This window comes from Thunnus maccoyii, chromosome 8 (genome assembly GCF_910596095.1).
Source record: "Thunnus maccoyii chromosome 8, fThuMac1.1, whole genome shotgun sequence".
Lineage (NCBI taxonomy): Eukaryota > Metazoa > Chordata > Actinopteri > Scombriformes > Scombridae > Thunnus > Thunnus maccoyii.
Window position 1 is genome coordinate 24319956 of NC_056540.1, and position 14823 is coordinate 24334778.

A 14823-nucleotide genomic window follows, 5' to 3' on the forward strand; every position below is an offset into this window, starting at 1 on the left:
GGGGGCTGGTGAAAGGAGAGCAGAGCACAACGCTGTCACAGAAACGAATTCAGCTGCATGCAGTTTAGAATTCTGACTCAACTAACCTGCATGTTTTGATATGAGGAAGGGGACTTGTGTGAAAAGGGGAGAAAAATCACAAATAAAATAACATCAAGATTTGAACGCAAGACCTTGTTGTTGAGAGGCAGCATGTTAATCATTGAGAGACTTTCCCAAAAGGGTGTTTTTTGTAGTAAAAGGAAGTTTTGCACATGCAGTAAAACAATAAAAATTCCACCTTGCTACCCCATGAACAGTGGTGGACACATTCATAATAACAAAACAGAACCAGCTGACACTATAATGCAGTCAAGTGCAACACCACAGGCTCTGGTATAAAAAAAAGACAAACGTGGAGGTTTCTAACGCTCTACTTCCTTCACCTACTTGTATGTAGGTGTACTTGTATAGAGAATGAAACTAGATAGACTGATAATGTAAAGGGTCAAAACTGCAGCAACACTTGTCTGCATTTCTGTTTGTGGTTAAGTCTGACGGTCTGACAAAAAATTGTTCTTACTACTACAAGTGTTGAACGGCACATCAAAATGACTATACTGTACACAATGCTGTGTAATAAAATAAATAAATAAATAAAATAATCCAGCAGAGATTTGAACCCAAGACCTTGTTGTTGTGAGCCAGCATGTTAATCACTGAGAGACAAAAGGGTGTTTTTTGTAATAAAAGGAAGTTTTTCACATGCAGTAAAACAGTAAAAATACCACCTTACTACCCCATGAACAGTGGTGGACACATTCACAATAACAGAACCAGTTGACATGATAATGCAGTCAAGTGCAACACCACAGGCTCTGGTATCAAAAGAATACAACAGTGGAGGTTTCTGACACTCTACTTCCTTCACCTACTTATATGTAAGTGTAGGTGTATAGAGAATAACGTTAGATAAATTGTTAATGTAGTGGGTCAAAACTGCAGCAAAACTTGCCTGAAGATGCTTTCTGTTTGTGGTTAAGTCTGACAGTCTGAGTACTACAAGTGTTGAACAACACATCAAAATTATCGTACTGTACAGATAAACCAGTGGTTCCCTGACACAGTGGTGTGTCCAGCAAGGTGGATACAGGAACAGTAACAACTGCAGTAAATACTTTCATGTACTTTGTGTCCTGCTTTGTACTTTCTGCTTTTTCTTTTTGTGCACAGTACTGCTTGCAACCACAACACAAACAGACACAGATAAACACGTATTCACAGTCAACACTGGCCAACAAATGATGCATGGAAAGTTAGGCGTTATTGTGGTTGGGCTTTCAATGTAAGGTGTTGTTTTCATTGGTAGTTGCTGTGAGAGAGGGAGTGCTCATTCACTGGTCCCACCCCAGTCGATTTCAACCATGATCTGAAAGTTAAGTTTGCCTGATTATTATTTGACCTCCTTGTTAAAGTCTCTTCATGTGTGTATGGTTGTACCTTTAAAAACAATTTGTATTTACAGACATTATTTGTCCTTAAAATGAGCATTTCAAACAATAATTTCAATTTGTTCAATAAAAATGAGACTGCCGAAACCTCTTGCAGCTTGTCTGTCCTGCTTTAACCTCACCACCTACAGTATATCCTGTTGCAGCTCACAGTCAGGTCTGTTCTGAGTAAACAGCCTCAGTTGTTGGTCAAAGGGCGGAGAAATGGCCCACCACAGCTTTTCTCTATCAGTGTAGCTGTAACATGTGGCTTTGCTCGCCTGTTCTCAAGACAGATGTGCAGAATGTATTTACAAAGTGCTATGAGACAAGAAAGATGGAGGGGTTTATTCCTTTGAGTAGCTGTCTCCTTACATTTTTATGCTGCATATTTTTAGTAAACATTTTCTTTAACAAAGAAACATCAACTTACCTGTGAGTTCTCCACATCTCTTGACTTTCTGTGTAGGTTTGGCCACGTTTCCTCAGGCTTTCCCCTGCAACTGCCCCTCAGACCAGCAGGCTACCACTGATGCTGTAGTTAATATTATTTCAAATGTCTTGTTTCCTCCTCTTAAACCTGATTTGAACATCCAAATTCTACCGAATACAGGTTTGGAATTAAATTAGTAATGTCCTCATTAGGCTATTCATCTGCTTTAGTGGAGATTACACAAACTGCAGGTTCAGGATGACATTAGCTTAACTTAATGCAAACACTGAAGCACTCTGTGTGATGCACCAAAAACACTCAGCAGTATAGTAAACATCATGGGACAACGTAGGTCCTGGATGTGCTTGTAACAATAAATTTGTAATAACAGTCATATCAATATCACTTATCAGGCAGCAGCTCACTAATGTTTTTCACCTTTCTGGTTTACTTCACTACCTGCGGAGATCTTGTGATTCCCGTTCCCACTGGAGCAGAGGGAAACCCTGAAAACCCTCTGCATGTAAATGGGAATATTAGTGGAATATTCATTCTCATTAGCCATGTAAACAGCTTATTAGGAAAATTGCCAAAAACTGTGTACCCAAAATTATTGGGGTTTTGTCTTTACTCTGTGGACAGGATCATAGGCGCCTGGTTATGTTTTAAAATGGGGAAGCAAACTTGGAAAAATAACTAATTGTATGGGGGGGTCTAGGGGAGTTATTCTAAGTAGCACCATTAGCTGATGTAGTTGTAGTTATAGTTGGCTCTATAAATGGGCATGTAAACACAGTGGCTTAGAGCGAGCAACACAACACAAATCCAGCCAATCAGCATGCTCATGCACCGGACAGGGGGAAGTCATCAGAGCAGTTGTTTGTGTGAGGACATGATAGTCTCCCGTCTTCAGCAATTCAATATAGAAAGCATTTTCTCATGGAACAAATATGCTTCCATTTTATTAAATGTATCGATCCACGCTGAATGGAGACTCATGGAGGCTCATGGAGACCCCCCACGTTTTTTTACGCTCTGAGTCTGTCTCTGTTGCGTTTAATGAAGTATAATCTGAGCAGGCAGCTGCTTAAATTACACAAATGTCATGCTATATATATGTTTTCAACTTATTAACTGTATCAATTTATCAATAAATACAAACTCTGTCAATTTCCTCCTGTGGAGTCGACATGCAAACTATTTTGGTTCAGTAAATTTCTGTTGTCAGTCAGCCTGGTGAATGCAATTTGTCCTCTCAGCTCCCTGGGAGCTGTAGCTGACAAACGGCTGCTTCAGTGGACAGAGACGCTAAACGCCGGTTAAGTGAGAAGTGGGGAGGCCACAGAGAGGTGGAGAGTGTGGATGGACTGTTGTGCTCACATGAGAATTTTTTTTCCCGCTTGAGATAAACTGTGAGAGGAGCAGAAGTGACTCTACAGTGGATACATCGCCTTGTATTCCACCATATTTCTCTTTTGGTTGTTGCCATGGTAATGCGTGTCCATGAATTTTGAGGGTGGAGCTTCTGAAGGAGCACGAAGGGAGGGGTGTTTTTGTTTGGGTGTTTAGTTCAAATGTCAACAGTCTTTTTCCAGAATGACTGACTATACATTTACCTCTTTTTCTCTAATCTTTTTTTAAAATGAGTCGGGAAGCCAACAGAAAAGTGTAACTTAACTTTTAACATTATATAACTTATATAACGTCTTTGGCCATGAGGACCATGGCAGAGTTTACAGCTCTGATCAGTCTGATCTCATCGCACCTCTGACTCTGGAACACTGGTATGCTATGTAAAAGCACACATAGAGATGGCTTTAAGACAGCTTTTTGTGGATCAGTGTAAAAAAATCAAATGCAGCTCAAAGGCGGATCCTCTTTATGGCTACAATGCGGGTTCTCCATATAAAAGAGGCTTCTCTCTTCAGGTTGGGCTGAACCAACTCAAAGGGTGGTCCAAAATTGTGTGTTTTTTTATTACTTATTTTTGTCAATTGCTGAAAATAGTAAAATGATCATTGATATAGGCTGCTTAAATATAATCACCTGATTGCGGGGACTGTATGATGATACATTTATTTTTAAAAAGACAAAAAGTGGGGTAGCAAAACCATAACTTTGCTCACCCTAATTGAATAATGGGGATGCATTTTCTCCACTTGCTCCACTGTTGAGGTGCCTATGGACATGATGATATTGTTACATTCAGCCATCGGGCCCAGTTGTTGTGGGTCAGTAAATAGCTCCAATGTGTAAGCTAACTTCCCATTAAAAGCCCTGCACACCCATGGTACACCCACACAGGGTCAACCTGAGCAGATGCGTAATCAGCCAAAATAACTGAAAGCACCTGTGTGCGTGTGAATAATTTCAAGCAGTATTACAGTATTGTGTTTGCTATTTCTAGCTCCATTATAGGCACCCCTACACACTTGTGCCAACAGTTTCACACTATTCTACACTCTGTGGTGGTAATGTGGCTAGAAACACAGCATTGCTACAGGAAGCGGAAGACTGTTAGCTAGGAAACATAGCTGTAAATAATGCAGGTTTGAAAGTATGAAGTAAATGTTTTTTCAAATGTTTTGTGAGCAAAGAGTTACAGTATGTCTCAAGGAAGCAAAAAATGTGTTCTGGTAAGAAACAAGGAAAATATAACTTTGTTCAAAAGAAAATTACAGTCATCTTCGTGCCTGTGCTGTGTACGTGTGTTGGTAGGTGGCGATATCCAAACATAAAGGTAAAAACATTGCAGCATAGCTCCATCTTTAAATACACTCACACAGTTGTACACACAGTACACAAAACACAGAAACAGGAATTACAGACACAAAGAAATTGAACTTAATTATACTTCAAGTGGTCAGAATATAGAGAATGCTTTGAAAACAATACAAACACAACAATTATGTGCATGTACATCTTGTGTCAATGGAAAATAGATCACTGGTTTGTCTAAGGGGAAGTTCATGTTCTGCATTTCAGCCAATCACTATGATTTCCACTACGTAAACCTTGATCACCTTGTGACCAAACGTTCCATCTGGTGAGAAGACATCAGTTGTGAAAGACGGGTGCTGTACCACAATGATCCGACATCTGGCTGCTTTGATTCTTCTTACTGCAGTGTGTAAGTACAATTTTCATCAGATGTGGGAAACCATTTAGTCTGAGCAGTCTGTGATAGTAATGTATATGAGACAAGGCCTTGTAAATAAATTTGAAATGAAAAAAAAAATGTCATTGTTTTTGTGCTGTTGTCTAATAAGTCTTTTTTGTTTTTCTTCAGCTGTGATTCAAACTGCAGAGGTTCCTCACCTGATCTCTTTGACTTTGGTTGAACCTGGTGACAATGTTACTTTTCACTGTGCAGTCTCTGACAAAGACAAATTTACCTGGTATAAGCAGCCTCTTGGATATATGGGCCAAACAGTCGCTTCTGGACTTATTGGCAAAATAACAGTCAGCGAACAATTTAGAGAGTCACGTTTCACAGTCGCAAAAGAGGATGCTCAGTATTCTCTCATCATCAGAAATGTAACCAAAGAGGATGAAGCAACATATTTCTGTCAGAAAGCAACGTCGTTTTCTCCGACTTTCATCAATGGCACATTCTTGGCTGTGAATGGTAAAAATAATTTGTGCCTTATTTCAACAATCATTTACATTTTTAAGTCATTCAAATAATTTAGATTGTGAATTCCTTTTGTTACTTTTTTTTAATGTTGTTTTACTGAATCACACAGACAACAATCAGCAGAAATCAGTCTATGTGAAACAAAGTCCGGAGACAGCATCAGTCCAGCTGGGAGACGCACTGACTCTCCAATGTTCACTGCTCTCCAAGAACACAACAGAAAACACAGATCAGTGTCCAGGTGTACGCAGTGTGTACTGGTTCAGAGCTGGATCAGGAGGATTTCATCCAGGCGTTGTTTACACTCACAGGAACAGGAGTGATGAACGTGTGGAAAGAAGATGTGTCTACAGTCTGTCCAAAACTATACAGAACTCCTCTGATACTGGGATTTACTACTGTGCTGTGGTCACATGTGGAGAAATCCTGTTTGGTGAAGGAACTAAAGTGGACACAAGTATGTATTTACAGTTGTATTTAAATCATAAATAGATTTTGCATAAATGTATTTAGCCTGGTTAAAATATATTAGATTTCAGCTTTTTCTTTTTAAAAATGTATTATTAGTTTGTTGCTTTCTCCAAAGTTTTAAGCCCCCATGTATGTGCACTGCACATACATGTGCAAAAGGCACTTGTATGTGCAGAAGCACCAAGTGCAAAAAGGCTGGGTGAAGGTGAATAAAGATCAGTTGGTATGATGATTATTAAATACACTCTCAGCCAGTCACATTCATGGTCTCAGCTCAGAAACAGCTGTGCCAATCAAAGTTAAGCATGATAATGACAGATGAACAATGGGAAAGCTTTTCTTTAGGAAATGTCTGCACCAAACCATGAACACACATCACCACAAATCTGCAGTCAAAGACGGATGGTATAGAATTTTTCATCAGTTAGTTAGGCTACTATAACTATGTTAAAATAAAAAAAATAGAAAAACTTAATTTGGTGAAGCCGTTTATATGATTGCATTGGACTGACACTATTTCAGCCATAATTATCATTTATAAATCAAATTTTGTTTATTAGCATTTGTCAAATCCAAAAGAAGAAGATACTTTTGACTAAATATTATACATACTCTATGTATAGAAAGTAAAAGTAAAAAGAGTAAAATACTTAACATCATTCCAACACTAAGTTAACAGTTATTTAGATTGTTGACAAAATGTAATTAATGCCAGCAAATGATGACCTCCTGACAGTCCATTAATAAATAATGTTTAATGTCTCTTTGGAGATTATTTGGTTCCAGGGTCAGAGTTGGATCCAGTTGTCATTCTACTTGGAGCGCTGTTGGCCTGCTGTGTGGCTGTGATTGCCGTCCTCATTTTCTACATTAATGGGAGGAGAGTTTTTGAACATTGCAATGGTAGGTTCACCATATCTTACTTTTTGTTTCAGTTGAATCAAATCAAATCAAATCAACTTTATTTATATAGCACTTAACACACAACACAGTTGATCCAAAGTGCTTCCTAGTACACAGAGAGGAAGACAAAACAAAACAAAATTAATGCTGCAAGCAGTGTTGGTCTGGACCTCACACTCTGGCCTGTTGGGATCAGATCATTTTGCTTTTTAAAAATGAGAGATATTTCTTACAAGTGTGGTGTGCTTTTATTTTGAAAGTTTGATTGACAGGATGAGAATTTTCTGCAGGGTGAGACATGTCTGTCTTGCTCACCCCTGTGTCATCAAAATTATGCAAGTTTTGGGCCCATTCACTTGAATTTCAATTAGTAAATTAGAAACTCTTGATGAGTTTGTGTGTAAAACAAATTATTTTCCTAATTTTCATCAAGTCTATTTTTAGAAAAGGAGACTTTCAACCCACATGACCTGGTCAAAGTTTGATTGAAATGTGTACTCTCAGGTGTGTAGAGACAATAAGTAACTGCAGCTGGACAGAAAAATACTCATATATTTGAATGGAGAGTGTGAGCGAACGAATTTACTGCCTCCACATAGTTTTAGATACAAACTCATCTTTCTTCAAAACTTTAAATGAGTCACAAGACTTTGACCTACAAATCTTGAATTTACATGTTTTTTCTATCTTTTATTGTTTTTGAGATATTAGAGTGAGTTTTAAAGTCTTCTCTTGCTCCTCCTGTGATTTTATAATGAGTGTGTATTGCGGAGTGTTTCACAGCACTGAGGGAGTGACATCACCAGGAGCAGTTGGAGAGGAGGATTTTAAAGTACACTTTTTGTGAAATCTCCTCATAAATCCCATGACTTTGTCCAAATCTTACATTAAAAATCATATTTTTAGAGGAAATTTCATTGCGAATCAATTGATACAGGTTTTGAAAGTGGTCAGACTTATAGTTTAGACATCAGAAGCCTCTATTTGACGTAAAGTTCATGCCCATAGATTGCCTCCCCATTGTTTTACATTGTAATGTGTGATGTGGCACTGCAACTTTCAGGGCTTATAAAATCCAAACCGTTCGAGTTATTGCAAAGTTTTTAACAACTTTTTTTCAGCATAGTGTCATAAGTCACCTATTAAAGTTTGAAGCCAATACCATTAATGTCTGCGGAGGAGATAGCGTTTGTTCAGGGGCCAAAATTGGGGCAAAGTCTTATTTTGAAAGGCTAATTGCGGACTTCCTGTTGGATTTAGGTCAGGGGTGTCAGGTATGATTTGTAGGTCTTGATGAGACGAATAATTGAGTTTTGGTTTGATCCCTCTACGACATTCCTACGGGCCATGGCGGCCATTTTAGTTGCATAGGTGGAGCTAGAGAGCACATTTTGGCACTTAAGGGGTTAATTTTTTCATTTTATCAAATTTTTCACCAGACCCGATGTGCGTGCCAATGTGGTGTGTTTTTGAGCATGTTTAGGGGGTCAAATTTAGGTGTGATGTCCCATAATAATAAAGAAAGAAAGAAAGAAAGAAAGAAAGAAAGAAAGAAAGAAAGAAAGAAACAAACACATGAAAAACAATAGGGTCCTTGCCCTTACCTCACTCTGTTTTACAGTAGTCCTCTGCCTTTTAGGCTCGGTCCCTAATAACAGAGAAAAGAGAGAAAGAAGAGACTTACAGAGACTTCAGGAAGAATATCTGACTTGGATTAAGTTAATCACAGTTAAAGGCGAATGAATATAAGTATGATTTAACATGACACTTAGTGGGGGAGAATCAGATGGTGGGAGGAAGAGAATTCCATAATTTTGGGGCAGTAATAGACTAAGCCCTGTCCCCATAACACTTTGCCCTGGATCTCGGGACAGACAGAAGTCTTTGGTCAGATGATTTCGTTCTCTGACAGTGTGCTATGGGTATAGGAGTTCTGTAAGAGAGGGCAAATACATTTAACACCTTGTAAACAAACAACAGAATTTTAAAATCAATTCTTTAGCTAACAACCTGATTAATTTGTCAAAATTCAATCCTAAATCAAAAATGACTGAAATTTTTTGCATTTGATTTAACAGATGGAACCAATGGGCCAAGAGGAGGAGAAATAATGTTGGTTGAATTCTGTGGTCCAAATAAAATAACTTCAGTTTTATTCTCATTGAGGTGGAGAAAGTTTGCAGCCATCAAGGATTTGATGTCTTGAAGACAGTTATTGAGGTCGTTTAGTTTGTTGTAGTTATTGGGCTCTAGGTGGAGGTAGATCTGTGTGTCATCCACATAACAGTGAAAAGAAATGTGCTTTTGAATAATATGACCTAGTGGAAGCAAATAGATGGAGAACAGGATTGAACCAAGAATGGAGACTTGAGGGACACCACAGGACAAGGGGGCAGAAGAAGAAGATAAGTTGCTAATAGAGACACTGAAGGATCTGTTGGGCAAATATGAAGAAAACCAGTTTAATGCGGGGCCATAGATCCCCGCCCACTGGCTTAACCTGTGAATGAGAATGGAATGATCTACAGTGTCAAAGGCTGCAGTTAGGTCTAAGAGCAAAAGGACAGAGCAGTTACTTGAGTCACCAGCAAGAAGGAGGTCATTGGTTATTCTCAGTAGTGCAGATTCTGTACTGTGCAGGGGTGTGAAGCCAGATTGGAATCTTTCAAAGATGCCGCTTTTGAGCCAAGTGGGACAACAGTTGATTAAAATCTACAGTGTCAAGGATTTTAGAAAGATAGGGGAGTTTGTAGATTGTCCTGTAATTATTGAGGACTGTAGGGTCTAGATTCTATTTTGTTAAAAGTGGCTTGACACTGGCTGGTTTCCAGGAATCTATTGATAATTGAAAGAATGCTGGGGCCAATGGTGCCAATAACGTCTTTGAAGAGTTTAGTTGGAATAATGTCAAGAGAGCAGGTGGAGGTTTTCATAGAAGAGATGATATGATGAAGTTCTGGTAGAGTGATGGAGTTAAGGGAATTTAGAACTGCGGTGTTCTCAGAGGAGATGGACAGGCTATTTATAAATGGAATGATACTAGCTCTGATGCTAAGTATTTTGTCTTTAAAGAACTGTAGGAATCCTCACATTTAGAGACAGATGCCTCTAAATATGAGGTGGGAGTGGAGGAGGTGACAGACTTTAATACACTAAAAAGTACCCTGAGATTATGTTTTTGTCAACGAGATTAGAAAAATGTTGAGCCTAGCATTTTTGACAGCCTGGTATTTCTCCAACAGATCCTTCAGAGTTTGAAATGAGATCTGCATTTTATCCCGCTTCCACCTTCGCTCTTCCTTTCTGCATGCTCTCCTTATTTCTCCAATATTATTGTTATTGAGCCATGGTAAGGTCGGAGGCTTTCGTGTTTTAGTTCTGACTGGTGCAACAGAGTCAGTGGTGGCCGAAACAGTACTGTTAAAAAGTGAGACAAATTCTTCTGTGCTCACATGAGATGGTGCAGTCTCAATACTGGTGGTGATGGGAACCTCTCTATAGGCGTCTGCAAACCTAGTGGCAGTGGAAGAATTTAGCATGCGAGAACGAAGAAGTGCAGGGTGGACATGAGAAGCATGTGGCAAATTGAGATAATAACTAATAGCCCTGTGATCAGAATGGTTAAAATCTTCTCTCACAGTGTTGTAGATAGAGAGACTTGAGGAGAGAACTATGTCTTGGATGTGTTCTTTAACATGGATTGTTTATAGATCACTGGAGACCAAAGGATTCAAATAAATTTATAAAATCACGGGTCATGGTTTCAGAGGGACAGCAAATGTGAATGTTGAAATCTCCGAGAATGAGAATATTGTCATATTTCGGAGCAATGTGGGAGAGGAGATCAGAGAATTCACTGATAAAGTTAATACTGGGCTTAGGGGGTCTGTATAGTAGTAGGCAGAAGACTGGTGAGACGCCATCTATCACAAAAGCCAAAGGTTCAAAAGATGAAACGGGCCCTATGGAGATAATGGAGCACTTGAGGGCATTTTTGTGAATTACGGCAACCCCACCACTTCGTGCATGTGACCTGGATTGATGAAAATGAGAGTAGCCTGGAGGAGTGGCTTCAATGAGAGGGGAGGGGTCATCAGGGGTAAGCCATGTCTCAGTGATGAAAAAACAGTTTTGGGACATAATGACATCTTGACAGATAAATGATTTGTTAGACAGCGATCTCACATTCAGCAGACCAAATTTGGAGGGAAGGAGGGAGGGAGGGAGGGAGTGTGTGGCGAGGATGGAACTATAGTGTGTGTAATAGTAATAAGATTGTCATAATTTACTGAATGGGATATGGTGTCTGAGTTTTAGGTGGATTGGGATGTGATTAACAGGTAGGTCAGCTGAATGTGAGTTTGACAGTCCATGCCCCATGAGTGGTAGGTGTAGATTTGGCCAGTTGAAATTTCACTCGTAACAGGGACAGTAGATTTACGGTGGCAGTAAACATTATTTTGATTATTTTGGCCGTGAACATTATTTTGATCGTGTGTGGATTACCTCATGGTGGCATGGACTGTCTCAGACCGTCTGACAGGCATTCTGAAGGTTAACCAATGCATAGTCAATTTTCCCAAAGAGCAATCTTTCCCCGTGTAGGTTGGATGGAGTCCGTTGGGTCTGTGCAGTTGGCTGTGGCATGTCCACGTTCATTCGTGCTGCACTGGATTCTTGTTTCAGCTAGGTGTGCAGTGACAGCAAATGGGAAAACTAACCATAGCCCTGCCCAAGGGACGGGATCGGACCAGATATGAGGATGCGTTTCCCAGTGTCTTGAAGGGCAGAGATGAGTAGTTGGAAGTCAGCATGGAGGATTTCTGACTGTTGTTGGCTGACGTCATTTGATCCCACATGAATAACCAGGTTGGAGCAGTCTGGATGACATTCAAGGACAGAAGGCAGTTTATCACAAATGTCTCAAACATGGGCTCCAGGAAAGCAGAACACGTGGGCACCTTTGGCTCTGATGTTCCTTACCATGGAGCTTCCGATAATCAGTGTTGAGGGGCGAGGCAGAGAAGGATATTGTGGCTGTGGTGGTGGCAGATCAGACCGGGAATGTACCTCGGTGCTCCAATTATTTTGCCTAGAGAGGCGAGAATGGGAAAAGTGGGATAGCCTAGCTAATCTTCACTTGGATGTTAGACCTTCACTGGGCAGAATGATGTATATTTAGAGTTTGACATTCAAACACTGGTTTCACATTAATCTGCTGAAGTGGGAGAGTTTCTCTGTGCTCACTTAAAATTTGAGTTTAAAGGACATGGCTGGCCATTTTCTATATTTGTCTCATTGTCAACAAATCCCATGTGCAGAGACCAAACCATCAGTGAATTAATCCCACTTACAAGTATTGTCTGTAGTTTCCAATGAGCAAAGCACTTCACCAGTGACTGTTCAGTGCTCAGGGGCCAGCAAGGGACTGAAGCTGGGCACATCACAAGTGTGTAACTTTAAAACCACGACGTTATCAATGTGATCATAGTCTTGTTTAATTCATTTCTGTCTTTTAATGAGACACAAACACACTGATATGACATCAGGAAACATATTCCCACTGTGAACACACTCAAGTTTTTGCTTTTATTAACAGGAGCAGCAAGAGCTTCTCATGATCTTGGACATGAAAAACCAACTGTGGAACAATCAAACGACCTGGTAATTATGCTTCTGGTAAATATGTGGTGGTGTGTTGCCCTGCTTTCACTGGCTAGGTGTAGAGATCTTGATGTCGGAGTGGATATGTATATTTTGCCTACTCTTTCCCTTTTCCTTAAGTAAAGCAAAGTGAGTTCACTGTTAAGTAACAATGTTTGTTCCTATGAGATAAACATGGATAAAGTCAAGAGTTATAAATACAAAATAGATCACTGAGAAATATCATAGAAATATTTTAAAATAAGTGTGTTAAGCTCTCTAAGACAATATAAATAATCAGATATGTCACTATGGAAATATTATAGGAACATTATAAAGTGCAAGAAATAATAAAATAAATGAACAAGTGCACCGAATGATGAAGTCAGTACTTGTTGATGTTGTTTCCACCTGCATACTGCTCACATTTTCAATGCAGTTTTGTTCAATAATATAACACATCTGCGGAATGAATGATCAATAACACATTTTACATTTAGGCTAATGGCACTGATTAAATAAGCCACCTAAGAAAGTAACTTTATTGTTTAGTTAATTATGTTCCAGTCATGATCTCTAAATTATTTAATAACACACAAATATTATATTTGAATGAAGGAATGAATAATCAATAAGACATTTCACATTTAGGCTAATGAAACTGATTAAATAAGCCACCTAAGAAAGTTACTTTATTTGTTCAGTTAATGATGTTACAGTCATGATCTCTAAATTATTTAATAACACACAAATATTATATTTCTTGCAGGATGGTGAAGCAAAGGCAGTGAAATATGCAGCGCTGGATTTCTCCACAATGAAAGTGAGAAGAGGGAATGAAATGAGGAGAGAGAACACAAAGTGTGTTTACTCTGATGTTAGATTAGATTACCACACCCAGCATCACCCCTCTCTATAGGCAGAGCAGGACCTTTACACTGCTCCCCAACTTTCTGCAGAGGTCCATAGCTCAGCTCGCTTTAACTTTACAGTATATTATGTGCACAGACAGCGATAGGAGGACGTTTAGCATCAGTCAGAATGTGTTTTCTGAAAAGTCTCAGACTGCTCTCAAAAGTTGAGAAAGATTTAGTTCTTGAGGAAAACAAACAATCTCAACTGCTTTTCATTTCAAAATATAAATTTCATGATGCATATTTGTTTATTTAAAACTAAAGTAAAACATGTACACAAACATCAGTTTCATGGCATTGATAGATAGGCGTCATATGAGATGTTCAAGCCTTAAAAATGCAGATCAGATAAAAGTGGCAAATAGGAAACTTTTCTCATGGCTCATTCATTTCAAACCAACTCTTTCAAGATGAATCTTTTAAAAAGCCAGTTTGGGTGTCATCACAAGCTTGAGACAGTAAACAAGATATAGAAGATATGGTATGCTAAAGACTATTCTAAATGTTTAACTATTAGATGTTATTTTTGCAGCATGATGATTCATTTTCTTTTTTGAAATAATGATAAAAACAGAATGATACACCAAACATCTTTTATCCAAAATTGACAAATCGTTATGTTACAGAGTTCAGAGGTGAAAGGCATGTGCTAGAACAGCTTAAACACTATTTTCACAGATAATGTGACAGAGAAAAACTTAATATTAGAAACAATCTGGTGTGTGAATTAATCTGATCCCTGAACCCTGACAGTATTGTAGACACAATTTTCTTCTGCTGCTTTTGCATTCCTTCTCCCTGCTTTGCCAGCTTTCTTCTTGGTGAAGGTTGGTGCAGAATAAACCAATGACTTCTCACATCTCTGAGGAAATAAATCCCAAAATATTGTGAGATGGTAAGTCAATGTAAGGACGTGCAAACAGATAAAACATGCTTTTCAAGTTACATATTATCTTTAAATTCCTTACCTGCTGACTTTGTTGACCACCACTGGCTGTTTCAGTATTTGTTTGCAGAGCAACAGCAGCTGGATTATAAAATAATAATATGACTTATACACAGCACTGTTGTGAATATAAAGATGTTTTAGCTGTTACTGAATACTGTTTGATAGATTAATGTTTGAGTAATTTCTCTTACCGTTCCAACAATCACAAGATTTTCTCTTGATGCAATATATGAGGAAGGCTGTTACAACTAGACTTATAGCCAAAGCAGCACACAGCAGGTAGATAATTGTGTTGGCCTTCTGTAAATTCCACCTGCTGACAACTGAAGCATCATGAAAATAATAAAATAAAATTAATAATTTGATGTTACAAAGTAGCAATAACTGATTTATGGTATGTGAAA

General features: G+C 38.8%; 1 long non-coding RNA gene across 1 annotated transcript; it reads left to right on the top strand.

Moving 5' to 3' along the window:
* The first annotated feature begins 6809 nt into the window (after nucleotides 1–6809).
* Nucleotides 6810–14041, top strand: LOC121901589. The gene is made up of 3 exons (XR_006097331.1): nucleotides 6810–6913; nucleotides 12513–12577; nucleotides 13326–14041. It is a non-coding gene; the product is annotated as an uncharacterized LOC121901589 (long non-coding RNA).
* The last annotated feature ends 782 nt before the right edge of the window (nucleotides 14042–14823 follow it).